Genomic DNA, 20,352 nt, shown 5'->3' on the forward strand with positions numbered 1-20,352 from the left:
CTGATGAGTGCCTCTAATACTAACCATGTACTACAGCGCTGCCCTGTCTTGTGTGCCTCTAAGACATACCACATAATACAGCGCTGCCCTGTCTGATGAGTACCTCTAATACTTACCACATACCACAGCGCCGCCCTGTCTGATGAGTGCCTCTAATACTTACCACATACTACAGCGCTTCCCTGTCTGATGAGTGCCTTTAATACTTACCACATAATACAGCGCTGCCCTGTCTTTTATGCCTCTAATACATACCCAATACCTCAGCTCTATCCCATCTTATATGTGCCTCTAATACATACCCCGAACCCTAGCGCTGCCCTGTTTTTAGTCCCTTTAATACATACCACATACTACAGCACTGCCATGTCTTGTGTGGCTCTAATACATTCCATGTACTACAGCGTGGCCCTGTCTGATGAGTTCCTCTAATACATACCACATACTACAGCGCTGCCATGTCTTGTGTGGCTCTAATACATACCACATACTACAGCGCGGGCCTGTCTGATGAGTTCCTCTAATACTTACCACATACTACAGCGCTGCCCTGTCTTGTGTGCCTCTTAGACATACCACATAATACAGCGCTGCCCTGTCTGATGAGTTTCTCTAATACTTACCACATATTACAGCGCTGCCCTGCCTCATGTGAGGCTCTAATACATACCCCATACCTCAGCACCTTTCCATCTTATATGTGCCCCTAATGCAAACGCCATACCCCAGTGTTGTCCCGTTTTATGTAGAGCTGTAATGCATGCCTCATTGTAGGTGTGTGTCTAACAGACACCCCATATTTGGCATTACCCAATCTTTTGTAGGCCTCTAGTGCATACTCAGCACCCCAGTGTTGCCCCACCATGTATGTAGCTTTAATAGGTGCGCTGCACCCCAATTCTACCCCATATTTTGGGCAGTGCTTTAAATGTGAAAAAAATAGTGCAGGTACTCATCTGAAAATGGTGAGTGGGCGGGGCTAGGGGCGGGGCTAAGACCAAGATATTCTTATACTTATTGACTTAAGTACTAGTTGCAGCACGTACCAAAACACATGAGAAATGTGTTTCTATAAACAAAACAAGTTAACTCCTGACACAAAACGAAAGCCAGGCGCGATGATGTTTTAAAATGTCCTTGTTTTGTGATATTTGAAGTTTCCCTATTGTTATTTGCTGTTGCTTGGCACAATACAATATATTCTCGAGGGTGCACACTCACAGAAAGAAACAAGGAGACGTGCCCACACAAAGCACACAGGGGCATATCATCAAGGCGAGGCGATAGAATTATCGCCGCTTTAGGGTCCGTTTTCGGAAGAAAAGCGGCGATAAATTTATCGCTTTATCAGCTATCGCGTGAATCCTTGCCTTAGCGCCCTTTCCCGTAATGCCCACCTTTGCATCTCTAATGAGATGCAAAGTGGGCGTTCCTTCCCAAAATAACTGGTGAAATGTCGCTAACCGACATTTCTCCAATTATCAATGGGCACGCTATCAAGCATAGCGATAAGAAAAGTAGCGCTAACCTTGGTTATCGATACTTTCCTTACGCCTGCTGTTAGTTTGACTTAGCCATAATATCCAATGGAAGGTGGATATCACGGTTAAGTATGCCCTGCCCTATCAACAAGCTAATGCCAACCGTTGTGCGATTATCGCTGAATTTCCAGCCATAATCGCACATTTGGCAGCTTGCGCCTGCAATTTTATCGCTTTTGAGATAAGCGTTGCTGATCGCACGCTTTCTCAGCGATAAAATTCAGCGATAGCTGGCGATAATTATCCTAGTGCTAAGTGCGCTTAGCGATAATTTTCGCCAGTTGTTGGTGATATGCCCCACATTTTGTTTAGTGTACCTCCCAAGAGTGTCTAGATTCTCCCCCCTTTCTCTAACTTTTTTCCTCACACAAAAACACACACAGGCAAACATGAGCAGACACTCACGCAAAAGAGTCAGTTAAGATTAAAGCCATTTTAACCTCGTTACCTTCTTTGGCTTTCTTAATTGCGCTGTCACCGGGTTGCCTCGATTCTTGTGTTTGCAACACAGCATGATGGTGAACATCAGACGTTATGCAAATGAGCCCATGCTGAATAGTTCAGCGGGGGCTCAGCTCACCAGTCACTGCTACAGAATTGCCTTGGCTGTCAGACAGGTCACCAGCACTAGCCTATTGTTTCATGACTACCGGTACTCTCTGTGGCAGCAAAGTGCCGGTACTCAGTGTGATAAAAATAAGAAGTGCTGGTACTCATTGAAAGCACTGATTATGGGAGGCTCTAATACCTAATGGTACCTCAGCAGTGATGGATATCCTGTACCTCAGCACTGCCATGTCTCATACTTACCTCACACTACAACGCTGTCATGTCTTGTGTGGCTCTAAGACATACCATATACTACAGCGCTGCCCTGTCTTATGTGTGGCCTAATACATACTCTGACACACCCCCATGCCCCATCTCTGCTATGTTTTATGTGTGGTCTAGTACCTACTTAAGTACAACCCTGTACCCCAGCGCGGTCATGTCTTATGTGTGGCCTACTATGTACTCAGATACATCCCCCGTACCTCTGCGCTGCCACGTTTTATATGCGGCCTCACATATACTCTAATACACCCCCGTACCTCTGCGCTGCCACGTTTTATATGCAGCCTCACATATACTCTAATACACCTCCGTACTGTGGTGACCCTGTACAGGCCACGCGTGCAGGGTGTGGGGGCCGGGAGACCACAGGTAGGCTGGATACTGTTTAGCCGGAAAGACCCCGAGCGGTCTTCCGTAACTTTATTTATACCCGCAAGGCGAGCCCGCCTCGAGGGGTGGGGGATGCATGTACAGAGTTATACATTGCATGGTAGAGGCCGAGTGGCTCTCTACATCCCTCCAACATTTTAGATAATGTCAATCATTAAAGTGTTCCTTTAAGGCGAGGGGCACATAAAGTCTCTGAGTCTTTGGCTTGGAGCAGGATTACCTCGCAACCGGGAGCCTGCTCCTCTGCTGGAACCACCAGGCTCCGGGAAACGGGCTCTTCTCTTTGAGCTCGGTTTTCCTGGTGGCTGCCTGCAGTTCGCTCTGGTTCGCTCTGTTGTATGCCTTCACTTCGCCTTGAGGATCCCCTCTCCGTGGTGGCCAACCAGTCTGGGAAAATCGTCGTACTCCATCCCTACTTCTTCGCTGTCCTGTTCTCCTGCTAGTTCCCCGTCAACCTTCTTGAAGTACGAGGCATTACTTGTCACTCTCACATCGCCTCTTCTAGCTGTGATCATAGTTCCTTTCGTTGCCAGCACTGTCCACACCTCTGGTTCGAAAGGTGTACGGAATTTCCAGCCAGGGTGCCGATCTTTTACTACCACCCTGTCTCCAGCCACTAGGAGATGCTCTCGGGCTCTCCGGTATTCACTGGCCTTGTTGTTCGTCTTCTCCCTTCGATCTGGCACCGCTTCATCGTCATGTGCCGGTGGACTCCAGGACGGATCGGTCGGTATCCCGTCTCGCGGGGCTTCTTTGAAGAGGAGATGGGCTGGCGCACACTTTGTCGTGCAGTGAGGCGTGTGTCGATACGCGTCGAGGAACTTGGTCAAGGCTATCTCCACATCTTGTCCTTGTTCTACTGCAATGCGCAGGGCTCTGTTCAGAGTGCGCATCAGCCTCTCCACGTCCCCATTCGCCTGCGGCCACAGAGGGGTTATCCGCCTGTGTTTGATCGCTCGCCTCGCCAGGTATTCTCTGAATTCTTGGCCGTGGAAAGGCGGCCCATTGTCCGATCTGATCACCATGGGGTTTCCTAGCAAGGCGAAAGTCTTTTCCGGAGCCATCCGTATGTGTTGGAACGACGTGGACTCTACCACCTCTACCACTGGGAATTTTGTGTAGGCATCCACGAGTACTAGCATCTGTCTTCCATCCGGAAAACTGCCGAAGTCCACACTCACGTTGGCCCACGGTTGATGACAGGGTTCTTCGGTGATGACCGGTGCTGCTGGTGGGTCACCTCCTGTGATCGTGCATGCACGGCATCGCCGTACTAGCTCTTCTACCTTTGTGTCCATGGTTGGAAACCAGACCTTGTTCCTGAGACGTGCTTTGGTTTATCGCCATGCCCTGATGGCCTTCGTGTGCCAGTTGCAGGAAGCGCCCTTGCAGTGTTCTTGGGACAACCAGGAGATGACCTCTTAGAACTGTGCCACAGCTGTTGCTGTGCTTGCTTATCTTCTCCCGTGAGCGCCTGGTTACCTTCCAAGAACCTCTTCCAGTCATGAGACGCCAGGGCCTTCTTGACTTTGGTCAGAGTCTCGTCACTGTCCGTGGCTTGGCCAACTTCTTCCAGGGTCACCGCATCGGGGCAAGCATCACGGCCTATCATCTGCACGTAGGCGTTGGAGTATTTGACGTCCGTGGGGACGCATGCCGGGGGAAGGTCCTCCGTGTGTCGGGACAAGTAGTCCGCAGGGTAGTGTGCCCCCGGGCGAAAAAGTGCCGTGAACCGGTATTGTTGCAGCTGCACTGCCCATCGTTCAATGCGGGGTGGTGCTAGCCATGTGGTGCCTCCGAACAGTGGGACCAAAGGTTTGTGGTCCGTGACCACGTTGAAGTCTTGTCCAAACAAGTATAAATGAAAATGTTGGCATGCCCACTTTATTGCTAAGGCTTCTCTTTCAATTTGTGCGTACCTCGTCTCTGTATCGGATAGCGCACGACTGGCATAAGCGACCGGTTTCCATGTGCCTCTTTCGTGTTCCTGTAACAGCACAGCTCCAAGACCCACCGGACTTGCGTCCACAACGAGTTCAGTCGGCCTTCCGGGGCAGAAGTACGCCATGACAGTTTTATCTTGCAATGCCGCCTTGATTTTTACGAACGCTGCATTGGCTTCCACCGTCCACATCCAGGGCTGGTCACTTCGCGTGAGAACGCGAAGGGGTTCAGACAGGGCGGCTAGGTTTGGGATGAACCTCCCACAGTATGTTGCCATCCCGAGGAAACTCCTCACTTCGGTGGGTGACTTGAGGATGCTTGCTGACCGCAGGGCAAGCGCCTTCTTTGGATCCACCTTAAGGCCTTCTCGCGTGAACGTGTACCCAAAGAGGTCGATTGATTCTTGATAGAACACACACTTCTCCTTGTGTAGTGTTAGGCCATGGTCTCTGAGCCGTTGGAGTGTTGCTCTCAACTGGGTGTGATGGTCTTCTAGTGTACACGAAAATACCAGGATATCGTCGCTTAGATTGATTACCCCTGTCAGGCCTGACAGGGTTTTCCTAATGGCGTTCTGAAATACCTCTGCCGCCGAAGATACTCCGAAACTGAGTCGCTTATACCTTCTGAGACCCACATGTGTGGCAAAGGTCGTGATGTACCTGCTGTTTGGTTCTAGCTCCAACTGGTGGTACCCTACGTTAACATCCAGTTTTGAAAACCATTTAGCGCCGTTTAGGTCCGCTACGATGTCATCCATGGTTGGTGTTACATGGCGCTCTCTCTTGACAGCAGCATTGGGTAGCCTCATATCGACGCACAGTCGAATCGCTCCTGGTTGTTTTGGCTTGGGAGCGACCACTAGCGGGGATACCCAGGGTGTGGGACCATTGACTTTCTCGATGATGTCCAGCGCTTTGAGCTTAGCCAACTCGGCTTCAACCTGGGGCCTCAAGTTGTATGGTACCCGTCGGTGTCGCAGGGCTATTGGTTTGACTGTGGGATCTATGTGGAGCCGAAATTGTTTTCCTTTCAGTTTTCCCAACCCTGTGAAAAGTTCGGGGAACTCCTTCATAATGTCCTCGGCGTGTGCTTCATGTACTTCGTTTGTAAAAACACCAGCCCCAAGTCCTCAGCTGTGTGGCAGCTTAGGAGGGTGCCTTTCCTTCCTTCTGTCACATGGAATCTGGCCGTGGTGGTGGGAGGACCGCTGGTGACTGTTGTCTCAAATGTACCTCTTAAGGGAAGGGGGTCAACGCCTCCATATGCGTATATTCTCGCTTTGGTTGGTAGCAGAGGGGGTCAGTGTGCCAGTGCTTCGAACTGCTGCGAGTCCATGACGTTCACCGTTGCCCCGGTGTCTATGAGTGCCCGGAGATCGGTACCAAATACCCTGACTGAGCACATGGGCGGCGGCCTGCGCCGGCTCCCTGATTGTCCTACAAAGGAGACATAGTATATCTTGTCGTCCTCGTCTTCCAGGTCGAGATTCGGGTGGTGCGTTGCCCCCTTTTCCGCTCCATCTGGGTCAGCTATCGACAGTTGCCGGACTCTTTACGTGAACCCTCTCAGTTTCCTTGGGGCAAACCGTTGTTGACCACTGCGGCACACTTTGGAATAATGGTTCAATTGCCCACAGCGGGATTACTCTCGCCCTTTTGCTCCGCACGTGGCCGTGGGAGGATGATCTTCTCCGCAATTCCCGCAGGGTCCTCCAGGTGGCGGTCTTGACCTGACCAGTGCGGGCATCGGTCACCTTCGAATCACGTCGACGCGTTCCTCTTTAATCTGAGGAGGCTGCGTGGTGCTCTGTGCCGTGGGCGGTTTGTGGAGGGCTGCGGCCATCTCTTCCGCCCTGACGTCCGAGAGTTCATGCGACCTGGCTAGCACCAGGATCTGGTCCAGCGTGATGCCTGGCTGACGCAGTATCAGCTTCCTGAGCAGTATTGATTTGCATCCCAGTATGATCTGGCTTCTTATCTCCTCCCTCTGGTCGGCAAACCCGCATGTGGCCGCTAGCCTTCGCAGGCGCGCATGAAACATGTCAACTGACTCATCTTCCAACTGAAGGGAGCGTTGAAATTTGAATTTCTCAAAATCCGGGTTAAGTTGCGGATCAAAGTGTTGATTGAGAGCCGCGACTGCTGCGTTGTAATCATTTGCGGTGCCCGTGTTTGGGAGGGTCTCGAATAGATCATATATCTCTGGTCCCCCATAGAAGATTAGCAGGGAGCGCTTCACCGTGTCGTCCATTTCACGGGTCCCCGTGAAATAGTTGTTGAGCTGGCCGACCCACGCTCTCCATCGGGGGGCTGCGGTGGCTGGATCCGCCATTTCACTGAAAGGCGGAAGTGGGTTGACTGTTGCATGATTGTGGCGTGGTTCGTTCGCCCTTCCCCCGCCGCCTTGGGCCGCCTGCTGGGCTGGTGGGGCGTTGTTGCCTGCTTGTGGCGGGACGCTCATGCTCGCTGGCGGGTCACGTCGGCGCGCCTGTTGCCGCGCATGTGAGGAGCGGCTGGGCCGGGGGAGGTGGGAGGCCTACGGGCGTGGTACGAGCAGGGCGGTGCACTCACCCTACTGTAGGATAGTCCGAAGCCCCTCTTCGCAGTCGGCTCCTGGCAGCAGGTAGGGTGAGGACGGCACAACCACACCCGGGCGGTGAAGTCCGTCAAACCAGCCGGATCCCACAGCAGCAGATGGGGGACTTGCCGTTGCCAATGCTTGTTAGCCGCTTGAGTCATGCAGTTGCCAATGCTTGTTGGAATCAGGGGTGCTTGGTCGTCTTTTTCCCAATGCGAGTTGACTGGGGGAGACGCACACTCCCTTTCTGACCGTCTTGGCTGCCGGCCGGGTGGTTATTCCCCGGCGCTCCGGGACACACTGCCTCCGCTCCGCTGACAATGGGGGCGGGGCGCCCTGGCAGCCACGTGGAGGGGCAGACTCCTGCTGGCGAGGGTCCTCCAGGCACATCAATAGCTGCCGCAGGTGCCGACTCAGCGCGCACAGCGCTCACCGTGTGATCTTGGCCAGGACGCGCCCTGCCCCCGGAGCGTGTCTCCGATGGAAAGGGGGACACACGGGCAGGCGGCTGGGGCGCTGACGCCGGGAAGCGCAGCCGGGTGCCGGATGATCGCCGGGAGCGAAGGAGCGTCGCGGGTGGGCTCCGCTGACGCCGCAGCAACAGCAGCACCTCTCTGGTAGCACGCAGCGGGACTTCCGGCCTCGTCGCCAGTGTGGTGACCCTGTACAGGCCACGCGTGCAGGGTGTGGGGGGCCAAGAGACCACAGGTAGGCTGGATACTGTTTAGCCGGAAAGACCCCGAGCAGTCTTCCGTAACTTTATATATACCCCCAAGGCGAGCCCGCCTCGAGGGGTGGGGGATGCATGTACAGAGTTATACATTGTATGGTAGAGGCCGAGTGGCTCTCTACACGTACCTCTGCTCTGCCAGGATTTATGTGCGCCCTCAGCCTCACTTATACTCTAATACACCCCGTACCTCTGCTCTGCCATGATTTATGTGCGCCCTCAGCCTCACATATACTCTAATACACCCCGTACCTCTGCTCTGCCATGATTTATGTGCGCCCTCAGCCTCACATATACAGATATACTCTAATAAACCCCCGTATCCCAGCGCTGTCGTCCCTCTTCAGTGCAGACTGCATGGACGGGCTCTGGTCTCGCGATGTACCAGGCCCGCCCCCTCTTTGCCCCCTCAGTTCTGTTCTCTTGTTAAGACGCCTCCGGCCTCTAGCTGCCTTCAATAGGTCACTCTCCCTCCAGCACCGGCTCCCTGCAGGCCTCATTCCACCTCCGGGCTCCGAAACTATCCCTGGCATTTACTCCTGAAACACAATTCCGATACAGTAAAGATTCCCCTCTCCCAGGACCGACTTCCAATTAGAGGCCTCTTGCCGAACGGCAGCGGCTTCATTACGATTTTATAATTGCCACAGGATTTCAATAAAGTTGCGGGTCTCTCTTTTTCCTGAGCACTCTTTCTATTTGGAATTGAACCAATACATTGAAAATCGTTGCCTCTTAAGGTTACAACGAGTGGAATTAAAATTGGGGAAACCGTGCAGTAAAAATGAAATGTTCCCCATTATTATGGACTGCCTCTCCCTCTGGTGCGGCGAATCCCACAGCAGCCTGCGCGGCAGTAAAGTGAAATGGTGCATCCATCTAACATAAAACACGGGGGGTGATATTTAACGAAACACGAATCACTACAATTTACACTCGAAGAATAAAATATGACGAAGTGGCTTTTGATGATACATAAGGGCTCTCTACTCTATCACTGTTCACTCAGCCATCGGTTGGTCACGTCCGAGAGAACTGTGCAGAAGTGTCCAGTGACTCGTTAGTGCCCTCCCTGTGATGTCAAAAAATTGACGACAGATGCAGTGTCAGGTAACACTGTTCTGTGATATGATAAGGAACTGCAGAAAGCTGCCGTATTGGTGGTTAGTGCACTGTGATGTCAAAAAGAACTGTCGACACCTCTGCTGTTACTGATTAGCGCACTGTGAGATCTAAGAACTGAAGAAAAATGCCATGTTAGAGGTCAGTGCACTGTGATGTCACAAGGAATTGCAAGAACCTACTATATTAGTGTTTAGTGCACTGGGATATCATAAGGAACTGCCGAATCTGCACTGTGATGTCATACTTTACTGCTGGCACCTATGCATTACTGGTTAATGCACTGTGATATCACAAAGACCTGCAGAAACCTGTCTTATTACTGGTTAGTGCCATGTGATGTCGCAGACACCTGTCACAGTACTGGTTAGTGCCCTGTGATGCCATAAAGAACTGCAGAAACCTGCCATCATGTTGTTAGTGTGCTGGGATGTCATAAAGAACTGCTGAGGCCTGCCTTGTTAAAGAACTTCAGAGACCTGCAATATTTGTGATTAGTCTCCAATAATTTCTTAAAGAACAGCACAAATCTGCTGTGATGCCCTGTGAGGTCCTGTCATGCCACTGGGTAGTGCAATGTGATTTCATAACTTGGGACAGCGATGTCCCCGGCTTACTAAACGGGTGTATACCCCTGTCTTGAGTACCTGATTGCATGTGAAACTACTATTCTTATGTTTTTTGTGTGGCCCTGTAACTGCCCTAATTTGTGCACAAAGGCTGCCTGTTCATGGTAATGCAAAGTTGGGAACCTGTTCTGTGACCTGGAAGGGTGCACCAAGTGTGTCCTGGTAGCTGTAATAGGACTACTGTCCAGGCCAGAGGTTTCAAACATAAACTGGCTAGAGTACCAGGTTTTCTAAATCAGTAATTATGATCAGACTTTTTTCGTTGTCAAATTAGAGTGAAGTCTATTGACCACCCTCATGTAAAGTACTGCTGAGTGTGACCCCAAACCCTGTGACATTCTGTGTGTGATAAATTCAAGCATGTGCAGTGGATGTGTAACGTGTGGTAGTAGGAATCTGTGTTCTTTGAGAGTCTGAATACTGGGACCAGTAGGATCCATTTTGGATGCCCCCTAATTTAATGTGGCACACAGTGGAGGCTAGATACATCTTCTACAGACAGTGGGAGTGTATTGAATGTATTCCTATGGCTGGAGAATGGAGGCGCAGAAACTGAAGTGAGTGAAGATGGAGACAGGGCTACCCTTAGACAGTCAGTGAGAACCTTGTTAGCAAAGGGTTGTTGGACACCTAGCTTCCCACTTGCTTGTGGTCTCCAGTTCCTGTTTGTTGCAGACTGATCCAGTGGCACCGCAGTAGCCTGGGTTTTCCCACTGGGGTTTTTCCAACCAGGTTTTCATTCTTCCCACCAACACAAGCCCCGTCCACCCCAGGACCTAATTATTGCAGGCCGCAGCATGACCATGCACCACTGGCGCGCCTTCGCAAGCCCATCTGTCCCCATCCGCGCCCAGTGCCACGACCCCTGGCCCTCCTGCCCCCGAAGATACACCATCACCCAGCTCTACGTTAGGACCTTTCACCTGCTCCCACTGTCCACTTAACCTGCCACTGCACACACACCAGCCCACCGACCAACCCCGACCCAAACACACTATAAACACCACCTGAAAAAAAAAATCAACAAGCATGCGCCCTTCTCAACACATGCTTACTATGCAAGCATTCAAATGAATTATGGGACCTCATCGCCACCCTCACACCAAACATCGTCTTCCTCACTGAGACCTGGCTCAACCCCACATCCGCCCCAGACACTGCCACAGTGATCCCAGACGGATATAAAATCACTCACCAGGACTGCACCAACAAGCCAGGAGGAGGAACAGCCATCTTCAACAAAGAGACCATGCAGGTAACACCACCACCGACAACACCACCACCCCTATGGAACATCTCAACTTCAAGCTCAACACGGACGACAAAACAACCATCAGAGGGAACTCTTGCATACCAACCCCCAGGCCCTCACTCCAGCTTTTGCAACACCATCATAGTCTTAATTTCAACCTGGCCAAGGACCACAACTTCCACCTAAGTTTCCACATCGAGAATCCGAACGCAAAAATATGTACACCTTCTCCACAGCATGAGCAGCCTTGGATTGACCCAGATCGACGATGACCCTACACACACCACAGGACACACGCTGGACCCAATCTTCACCTCCAGCAACCGCGTCAACTACAGCCATGTTACAGACCTCACATTGACCAATCACTCCATCGTCCACTTCTGCATCTTCAGCCCCCACACCGCCACCCCAAGATGACCAATGCCCCCCACTGGAGGTTGAACTAAATCTCAGAGACCTGCTTTTGCAAACGCTCTCAACACCTCCAACCTTGCTACCACCACCAAACTCGAAGAGGGAGTGAAAAACTTCAACACCTGGATCACCAGGTGCGCATGCAGCATCGTCCCCATCAAGAGCAACATCTAGAGGAAATCCTCTAGAATGGCCAGCTGGTACACCCAAGAACTCAGAACAGCGAACCAGGACAGCAAACAGTTGGTGAGGAGATGGCACACCAGCAAGGACATCTCCGCAGGGCAGCCTTCAAGACCTCTCTCAACCTCCACCACCGCTTGCTGAAGGCAGCAAAGAGGACAACCCTTGCCGCATGCATCGAGACCAGTACCAACAACACCAAGAACTTTTCAGCATCGTTATGGAATTCTCCTACCTGGCTGCCAGTGAAAACAACATCATACCCTCACAAGAGCTCTGGGTCAACCTCGCCCACTTCTTCCACAACAAGATTGCAAACATATACAGAAACTTTCAACCCTCATGTACAGACTTCATTGACAGATATGCCACCAGGTAACCGACACGAACAACAGTCTGACCACCTAGAACATCCTCTCTACCAAGGACACCACCTCCACTATGAAATCCATCTACTCTGGAGCTCCCACAGACCCATGCTCGTACCACATCTTCAACCTCAGAAACCAAAGGATTGGCCAGGAACTCACCCCCTTACTCAACAGGCTAACCCCAGCATACTCAAAAACGACCTGCTAATCTACCTGCTCCCATTCCCAGTAAGGTACTGGAAAAGATCATCAACAATCAACTGATGACACACCTTGGGCATAGCCAGCTACTCAATGCCTCCCAATCCGTCTTCTACAGCAATAGCAGCACAGAAATCACCCTGATCGCAGCCACCGGCATCCAAACTCTCCTCTACCAAGGAGAAACAGCAGCTTTGTTCCTCCTTGACCTCTCGGCATCATTTGACACCTTATCCCAGCACATGCTGATCGAAAGACTCCACAACATCGGCATCTAAAGGAAGGTGCTCAGATGGACCACCTTCTTCCTTGCCGGAAGAACTCAAAGGAGCCACCTCCCACTTTTCACCTCTGAACCCAAGAAGATCTCCTGCGGTGTCCCCCTGGGCTCATCCCTCAGCCCCACCCTCTTTGACGCATATATGACCCCACTGGCCAACATTGTCAGATCCCACGGTTTCCACATAATTTCCTACGCAGAAAACGCCCAACTCATCCTCTTACTCACCAACGACCCCACCACTACCAGAACTAACTTCCAAAGATACATGTCAAACGCCACCGACTGGATGACGAACAACTGCCTGAGCACAGACAACAAGGAAGTACTGATGTTTGGCAACAGCAACAACACATGGAATGACTCCTGGTGGCCATCAGACCTATGACCCGCACCCACTCACTCTGACCACGCTAGAAACCTCAGAATCATCATTAACAACAAGCTCACCATGGAATCACTGATTAATACCATCTCCCCTGCCTGCTTCCCCACTCTGTACATACTACGTAAGATCTTCAAGTGGCTACCCCTACACACTAGAAGCACCGTGATATAGACCCTCATCACCAGCCGACTGGATTACGTCAACGCCCTCTACGTAGGACTCGCCACACACCTCCTACAGAGACTTCAGACCATACAGAACGCCAGATGGCAATTCAAGCTGCTGACCCACGCACACAAGCCTCTACACAACCAAGACCTGCATACATAAACCACCATCTGAACTGACTCAACAGTCGAGAAGACTATGCACCGCTTCCCTTTCGCTTGCCTATATTCCTCGCATCTACCGAAGCAGAAGTGGAAGACACACCTTCTCTCACATCGCAGCAAAGACCTGCAACAGCCTCCTCATGCACCTTCGGACCATCACCTCACTTCCGGAATTCCGAATGGACCTCAAGACCTGGCTGTTCGAATAAACCTCTGGGACCTGCAAGCCCCTGAATACCTTATTGGGTGATTAGCCGCGCTTTATAAATCCTGATTGAATGATTGATTAGTTTTACTTGAGTACTGCCATTTGGTCAATGGTAGAGATCTGCTGTGGGACTGCCATTTCTGTCGCATATTTGTCTGTCCTTTATTTCTGCTTCAGAAAGGCTGATGACAGCCAGGTGTAAGGCTCTCACACTTCATTGCGTCCTTGTTTTGGAAACTCCTGGCTGGAGCCAGATTCATTGCTACCCACTGTGAGAGCCATCACCTTGCTCAAAGGCTGTGTCTGAGTAACAGTCAGCTGGAAGCTAACTAACCCAAACTGGTTCTGAAACTTTAAACAATAGATCCACATCCTTTGCCTGGAAATGATGATCAAAGTGGGGCCTAAAACACAGGACTTAGTTTCAATTGCAGCTTCTTCTAGACCAAGGAAGCAAATGCTCTGCACAGTACTCAATGGACTGCTATGTGATCAGGGCTTTTATCTGCATAACAACCAGCTTCCTATAGGTGATGGGACATCACATTAAGTCTGCAAATTCCTAGAGTCACCGAGGGTCTACCTAGAGCATAGAAGCCTGCCTGTCTGCTCGGAGAGGTAAGTGGAGTTCCTGTCCCTGCAGGAGAAGAGATTGTCCAGTAGGAGAGGTCCCGAGTGTTTCCAGTGTCCAACCCTGAGAAGTAAAGAAGTAGCTGGGTGCCTTCAGGCAGTGAAGGCAGTGTTGACTCAAGTTGTGAGGTGCCCCCTACTCTGCCAGAGCAGTTCATGCAATAAACTGCATGAAGAAAATGTCACGGTGCTGTCCAGCATTCCTGCCGCAGGCCTTGAAGGTGCGGTGTTGCCATAGCTTGTCTGGCATGTTCACCTGTGAGGAGCTGCTGGTCTGGCCTACAGAACTGCCAAAGGCTAGCAACTTCCTACAGTAGCCCTGAGGTTGCAACTGTTGGAGATGACTGCCTACCTAGCAGATCCGAAGCGATGTTCAACACCAACAGCCCAGGGTGGAGCTCACTGGGGGTGTGAGTTCACTGACAACACCAACCAGCCCCACTGATCCACCACGTCATTGAGGAGGTAACACATGGATGCATGCACATGAACTTAGATTGTACATGATTCACACAATGGTGAGACCTGCTTCTAGAACACTAACCTTTGCCAATATTCACTCTGTAGACATAAGGGCTCCTGAACTGACCCACGAGTTATCCATTGGAGTAATCAGTAGTGGTCTGATCCTGTGCCAAGCGGATGTCGTTACCCATATCCTTGCTACGCTATCATAGCCATCGGGAACTTTTCAGAGGAGGGCACCGTAGACGGTAAAGCCTTTCACTAGATCTCGTGGGTGATGTCACGACTAGGCCTGGGCCAAAATTCCGTTCAGTACGCGGAAATTGCTATAATTTGGCATTTTTGCGTTCCGCGGAAAGCGCGAAAATGTCAAAATTTCCGCATTCCGCAGCTTAGCGATAATTTGTTTCTTGCTCGCGCTGTAAAATAATACATTCTCGCGTGCGCGCGATCGCCTTACCTGAATCCCCGCGTTCGCCGACAAGTTTTCCCGATCCGGTCGCGTTCTCCACGAGATGTTGGATTGTTGGTAACCATTTGCGCTGTCTCGCGACAGTTCGCGCCCGCAGTAACGTCATGCGTCGCACGATCACGTCTTTCTTCTCGCGATCATGCACCGTGAGACAAGTGAAAACAAGATGGCCGCGCCCGCGAGCAACCGCATGGGTAAGTTGGCGAGCCGCAACCACGCAGAAAATACCGCGAACGTGCGGGAAATAAACTTCCGCATCTTCACGATATTTCCACGTGTTTGCGGAGATTTTTAACATTTTCGCGATAATTTTCGAAAGTGAATTTCGCAAATTCCGCCCACCCCTAGTCACGACCCACTAGCTGGACGATCTTTGGAGTCTGTGGTATTTGTTTTTGCTGTAAGATGAAAGTATTTTCTTTGTAACTGCGGATAAGCACAGGGCTGGATAATACTGGGGCCAGCGACCCCTGTCTGTCATTTATCTGCTGAGTTCTGAGCTCTTGCCTCTACACTACTTCCCTGTGAAGCGATTGCCAGCTAGCCCTTGCTACCCTGATAGTCATGTGGGAAAAGCGTGCGCTTGGCTCAGTGTGAAGCCTGATAGAATGACCTCACCCACCACAGCTGTGACCCAGTAGCCCCCCAAACGGGGTCTAACAATAAGGAACGGCAGAAACCTGCCTTGTCACTAGCTAGTGCACTGGCAAGACGTAAGGGATTGCAGAAACCTGCAGTGTTACTGCTTAATGCCTTGTGATGTCCCAAGGAACTGCCAAGGCCTGTCACGTGTTAGGTTAGTGAACTATGAAGTTAGAAAGTTCTCTAGGAAGCTGTCATATTACTAATTAGTGCACTCCGATGTCACTGTAGAGAGTTGTCCTGATACTGATTAGTGCACAGTGATGTCATAAAGAGCCGCAAAGACCTCCTGCGTTACTTGTTAGTTACTTGTTAGTTCCATGTGATGCCACCAAGTTCTGCAGAGACCTGATGTGTTACTGGTTGCAAACTGTGAGGTCAGAATGAACTACAGAGGCCTGTCATGTTATAGAATAATGCCTCATGGCGTGACATAGTGCTGCAGAGACCTGTCGTTATTGAATCATGCATTCTGATGTGATATAGTGCTGCAGAGGCCTCTCATGTTATAGAATAATGCCTCATGGCGTGACATAGTGCTGCAGAGACCTGTCGTTATTGAATCATGCATTCTGATGTGATATAGTGCTGCAGAGGCCTCTCATGTTATTGAATAATGCCTCATGGCATGGCATAGTGCTGCAGAGACCTGCCATGTTACTGAATCATGCATTCTGATGTGACATAGTGCTGCAGAGGCCTCTCGTGTTATTGAATAATGCATCATGGCATGGCATAGTGCTGCAGAGACCTGTCGTTATTGAATCATGCATTCTGATGTGATATAGTGCTGCAGAGGCCTCTCGTGTTATTGAATAATGCATCATGGCATGACATAGTGCTGCAGAGACCTGCCATGTTACTGAATCATGCATTCTGATGTGACATAGTGCTGCAGAGGCCTCTCGTGTTATTGAATAATGCATCATGGCATGGCATAGTGCTGCAGAGACCTGCCATGTTACTGAATCATGCATTCTGATGTGACATAGTGCTGCAGAGGCCTCTCATGTTATTGAATAATGCATCATGGCATGGCATAGTGCTGCAGAGACCTGCCATGTTACTGAATCATGCATTCTGAATCTGATGTGACATGTTATGTTGGTGATTGTTGCACTAAGAGGTCATGAAGAAATGCAGAGTTCTACCAAGATACTGGTTAGTGCTAAGTGATGCTATAAAGTACCACAGAGACAAGCTGTGTTACTGGCTAATGAACCGTGATGTCATAATGAACTGCATAGAACTATCCAGTTACTGGTTAGGGTCCTTTGATGTCAGAAGGAAACGCGGACTGCTGCCATGTTACTGGTTAGTGCTATGAACTCTAGAGAGGCCTGTGGTGTTACTGCTCAGTGCAATGGGATACCAAAAGTAACGTGCAGAGACCTGCCGGGTTCTGGTTAGTACCGTGTGATGACACTTAGTGACGCGGAGACCTGTTGCATCACTGGCATGTGAACTGTGATGACATAGAGAATTGCCAGGTTGACGGTTACTGCACTGTGACATCATAATTCATTATGGGGAAGTGCTATATTACTGCTAGGGCATGATGGTGTCAGAAGGAACTGTGGGGACCTGTCTCTGTACTCCTTATAAAGCGCAACAAATCACCCGAGAGAGTCTCAGGGCACTGAAGTCGCTAGCTGCTTTGTGGCGACTTCTTCATTCGAACAGCCAGGTCTTGAGTCATTTCCTGAATTGTCGGAGAGTTGAGGAGCTCCTGAGGTGTAGGGGAAAGTCATTCCAGGTTTTGGCCACCAGGTGTGAGAAGGAGCATCCTGCTGTGCTGGCAGGGCAGATCCGGGGGGAGGGGCGAGGGTCTGCGAGGGAGAGAAAGGCGGATTGCAGGTGTCTAGTCAGTTGGTGGAAGGGTATGCTGATCCTTCGTTGTGCAGATCCTTGTTGTGCAGGGCTTTGTATGCGGGAGACAGCATCTTGAACTGGCAGCTCTTCTGGATCGGGAGCCAGTGCAGCCTGTAGAGGTGGGGTGTGATGTGGGTCCTTTTGGGGAGGTTGAGTATGAGTCTTGCAGCAGAGTTTTGTATTGTCTGTAGTCTCTTCAGAAGGCGTGTGGTGATTCCTAAGTAGAATGTGTTCTGATACCCTGCTGGTGACAAGGGCCTGTGCGACGGTCCTTCTGGTGGTTTAGTAGATTTTAGTACTTCGGGCCTCACTTGTTAGTGCAATGTGATTCTATAGTGAACGTTCACGCTCTGTTGCTCGTGCCCTTCATGTTATGACAGACCCGCTTAGCTGTCAGGTCACTGGTTATCCACTTCACTTGCCAGACCAACGGACTGAGATACTATTGCAGCGGCATTACGCTGGTTAATTTGAGGAACCTAAAGAACCGATACCACTTAGATGACTTAATTCTTCAATAACCTATAATACGCCCTGAGGAAGCCCCAGGTCGGATGGCCGAGTAAGGGGTGAAAGACGTGTTGGCTGTTAGTTTGTTCTTGGCTGTTACTTTGTTCTTTCACTCACTCTCACGGATAGAGTGACAACACCATCATAAATACGCAAAAAAAAGAACCATGGTCTGATTGGAATTTTTTCCTAAGAAATAACAGAAACCTATCTTGCCCTGACAACCTTGTTGAACCTTGTCTGCATTAGGGGGTTAGAGGTTTCCCCCTGCCAAGGGCAAGTACCAGAACTAGAATTCCCGCTCAGTATTCGGCCAGTAAGGGATCGGAACCTTTCACCCCTCAAATCACAAAACAGGTCACTGGTTATCACCTGTCATTAATGAGCATTTGGAGCCTTTACCCCACTGTAATATCATTAAGGGCTGGGATGAGTTGCTCTGTTACCATTCAGTGCACTGTGGTATCAGGAAAAGCTGTGGAAACCCATCGTTCTACCAGTTATTGTACTGTGACGTCTAATGGGTCAGTTGAGCTGCCGAGTTGCTGGTTAGTGCACTATGATGTCATAATGGGTAAGTTCAGCTGTCATGTTGCTGGTTTGTGCACTGTGATGTCATAATGGGACAGTTCAGCTGTCATGTTGCTGGTTAGTGCACTGTGATTTCATAATGGGTAAGTTCAGCTGTCATGTTGCTGGTTAGTGCACTGTGATGTCATAATGCGTCAGTTGAGCTGTCATGTTGCTGGTGGTGAGGGCATAGTATTGTTTTCAGTGACGTCATGAATAACCAAGGGAACTGTCTGTATAGCCCAGGTCCTGACGATTGGTTAATACAATGTGATGTCATGTAAGATAGTGAGAATCTCTCACGCTATTAGTTACTACAATGTAATGTCATTAAAAAGACTGGAAATTATCCATGTTAATAAACTTTAGTTAATACACTGTGATATTGTAAGAAAATGTCAAAAGCTTTTATGTTATTGGTAATCCTACTCTAAAGCAGCTGCTCTTAACCTGTGGTCTGGTGACCTCTGGTGGTCCAAAACTACATAGTCAGGGGTTCCCAACTGCTTAGAAAATTAAATTATATTAAGATAATTATGAAGTGTAAATAAATAAAGAAGCAAAATGTAAAACTGTAAAACATTCTGTAAATGTGAAGGAATTTGAATAATTTTGCTGTCATTTCACATAACTAGCTACAGCAAATTATGTGAGTTACGCCCACCCCTAACAATGTATTCCCCAGACAGTTTTCTAATAGTAGCCAGACTCCGGTAGGATGTGATGTTTCCAAGGACAAGCTGGCCAAAAAGGGAGGGCCACTGGGAAACCCGGAGCCTCTGACTGGCTGGCCCGACGTCAATCACGCCGCATGCAAAAGCCTCAGATGTGACCGACTCTTCCTCAGCTTTTCACATGTGTAACATGTCACGTTACCTTCTAACCTTTCCGAGGCACCGACCAGTCGGTACATCTTTGGGCTGCCGTACAGCTCCGTCCTCTGCCGAGAGGTGTCTCGCTGACACCCTCTGCCACACAAGCTAACCTAGTATAGATTACCACCGCCAGCCGGTCATAGCTGCTGACATGAGCCTTTCGACAGACAAGGTCGGATGCCCTCTCTCCCTGGAATGCTCCCATGCAATGCCCTTGTCTGAGAGACATAATGTCACGTGTGTCCTGGCAGAGTGAGCGGCGCTGAGTCTGGTCAGAGAGCGCAGCTGACAGGTAAGTGAATATCGCCATATATACACTCTAATGTCACAACAAGAAGTGAATATCACATTACACGTTTCAAGAAGTTACCCGAGGTGGCATATGAACGTTGAGAATTGTACTTTAATTCCAGATTCCCCCAGGCACATCTTCACAGTTGATGGTAAAGACCCCTTAGGAGGCCACTTCGATTTCTATTGGACAGTAAAAAAAATGCACCGTAAAAGCTATGTTGGGATAAACATTCAGGAATCCGCTCTTCGAGGTGCAGTGTTGTTGTAGGTGTGAGTGCCCTGGGCACATGGCAGGCTTCTGTTGGGCCTCATTACGGTACACGCATTACCATTCTCACTCAGCGCCAATGGCAGGGCACAGAGGATATCTGCTGTGAGAAGAAAAGCAACGGGATTCTCTTGCTGGTCACGTGGCTTCAAATAGATGAGTACGATTTTGGAATTAGTAACGGGGTGCCACAGCAGTTGGGGTTTCTGGACTCCAGTGTATTAATGCAAGCCGTTTCTCTCTAGTGTCCTAGCGCCACCTTACTAATGGAAGGAAACTGAGCACGGAGTACTGGTTTAACACATGACCATCAGTGGAATGAGGTAGAGTGGTCCAAGCAGCGCTTGATTTG

General features: G+C 50.1%; 1 protein-coding gene across 4 annotated transcripts in view; it reads left to right on the plus strand.

The window, feature by feature from the left end:
* The window catches only part of RBFOX3 (RNA binding fox-1 homolog 3), a 2,040,484-nt gene that overhangs the window by 1,705,254 nt on the left and 314,878 nt on the right, over positions 1-20,352 (plus strand). The gene's annotated exons all lie outside the window — the stretch shown is intronic.

This window comes from Triturus cristatus, chromosome 7, assembly GCF_964204655.1.
Source record: "Triturus cristatus chromosome 7, aTriCri1.1, whole genome shotgun sequence".
NCBI classification, from domain to species: domain Eukaryota; kingdom Metazoa; phylum Chordata; class Amphibia; order Caudata; family Salamandridae; genus Triturus; species Triturus cristatus.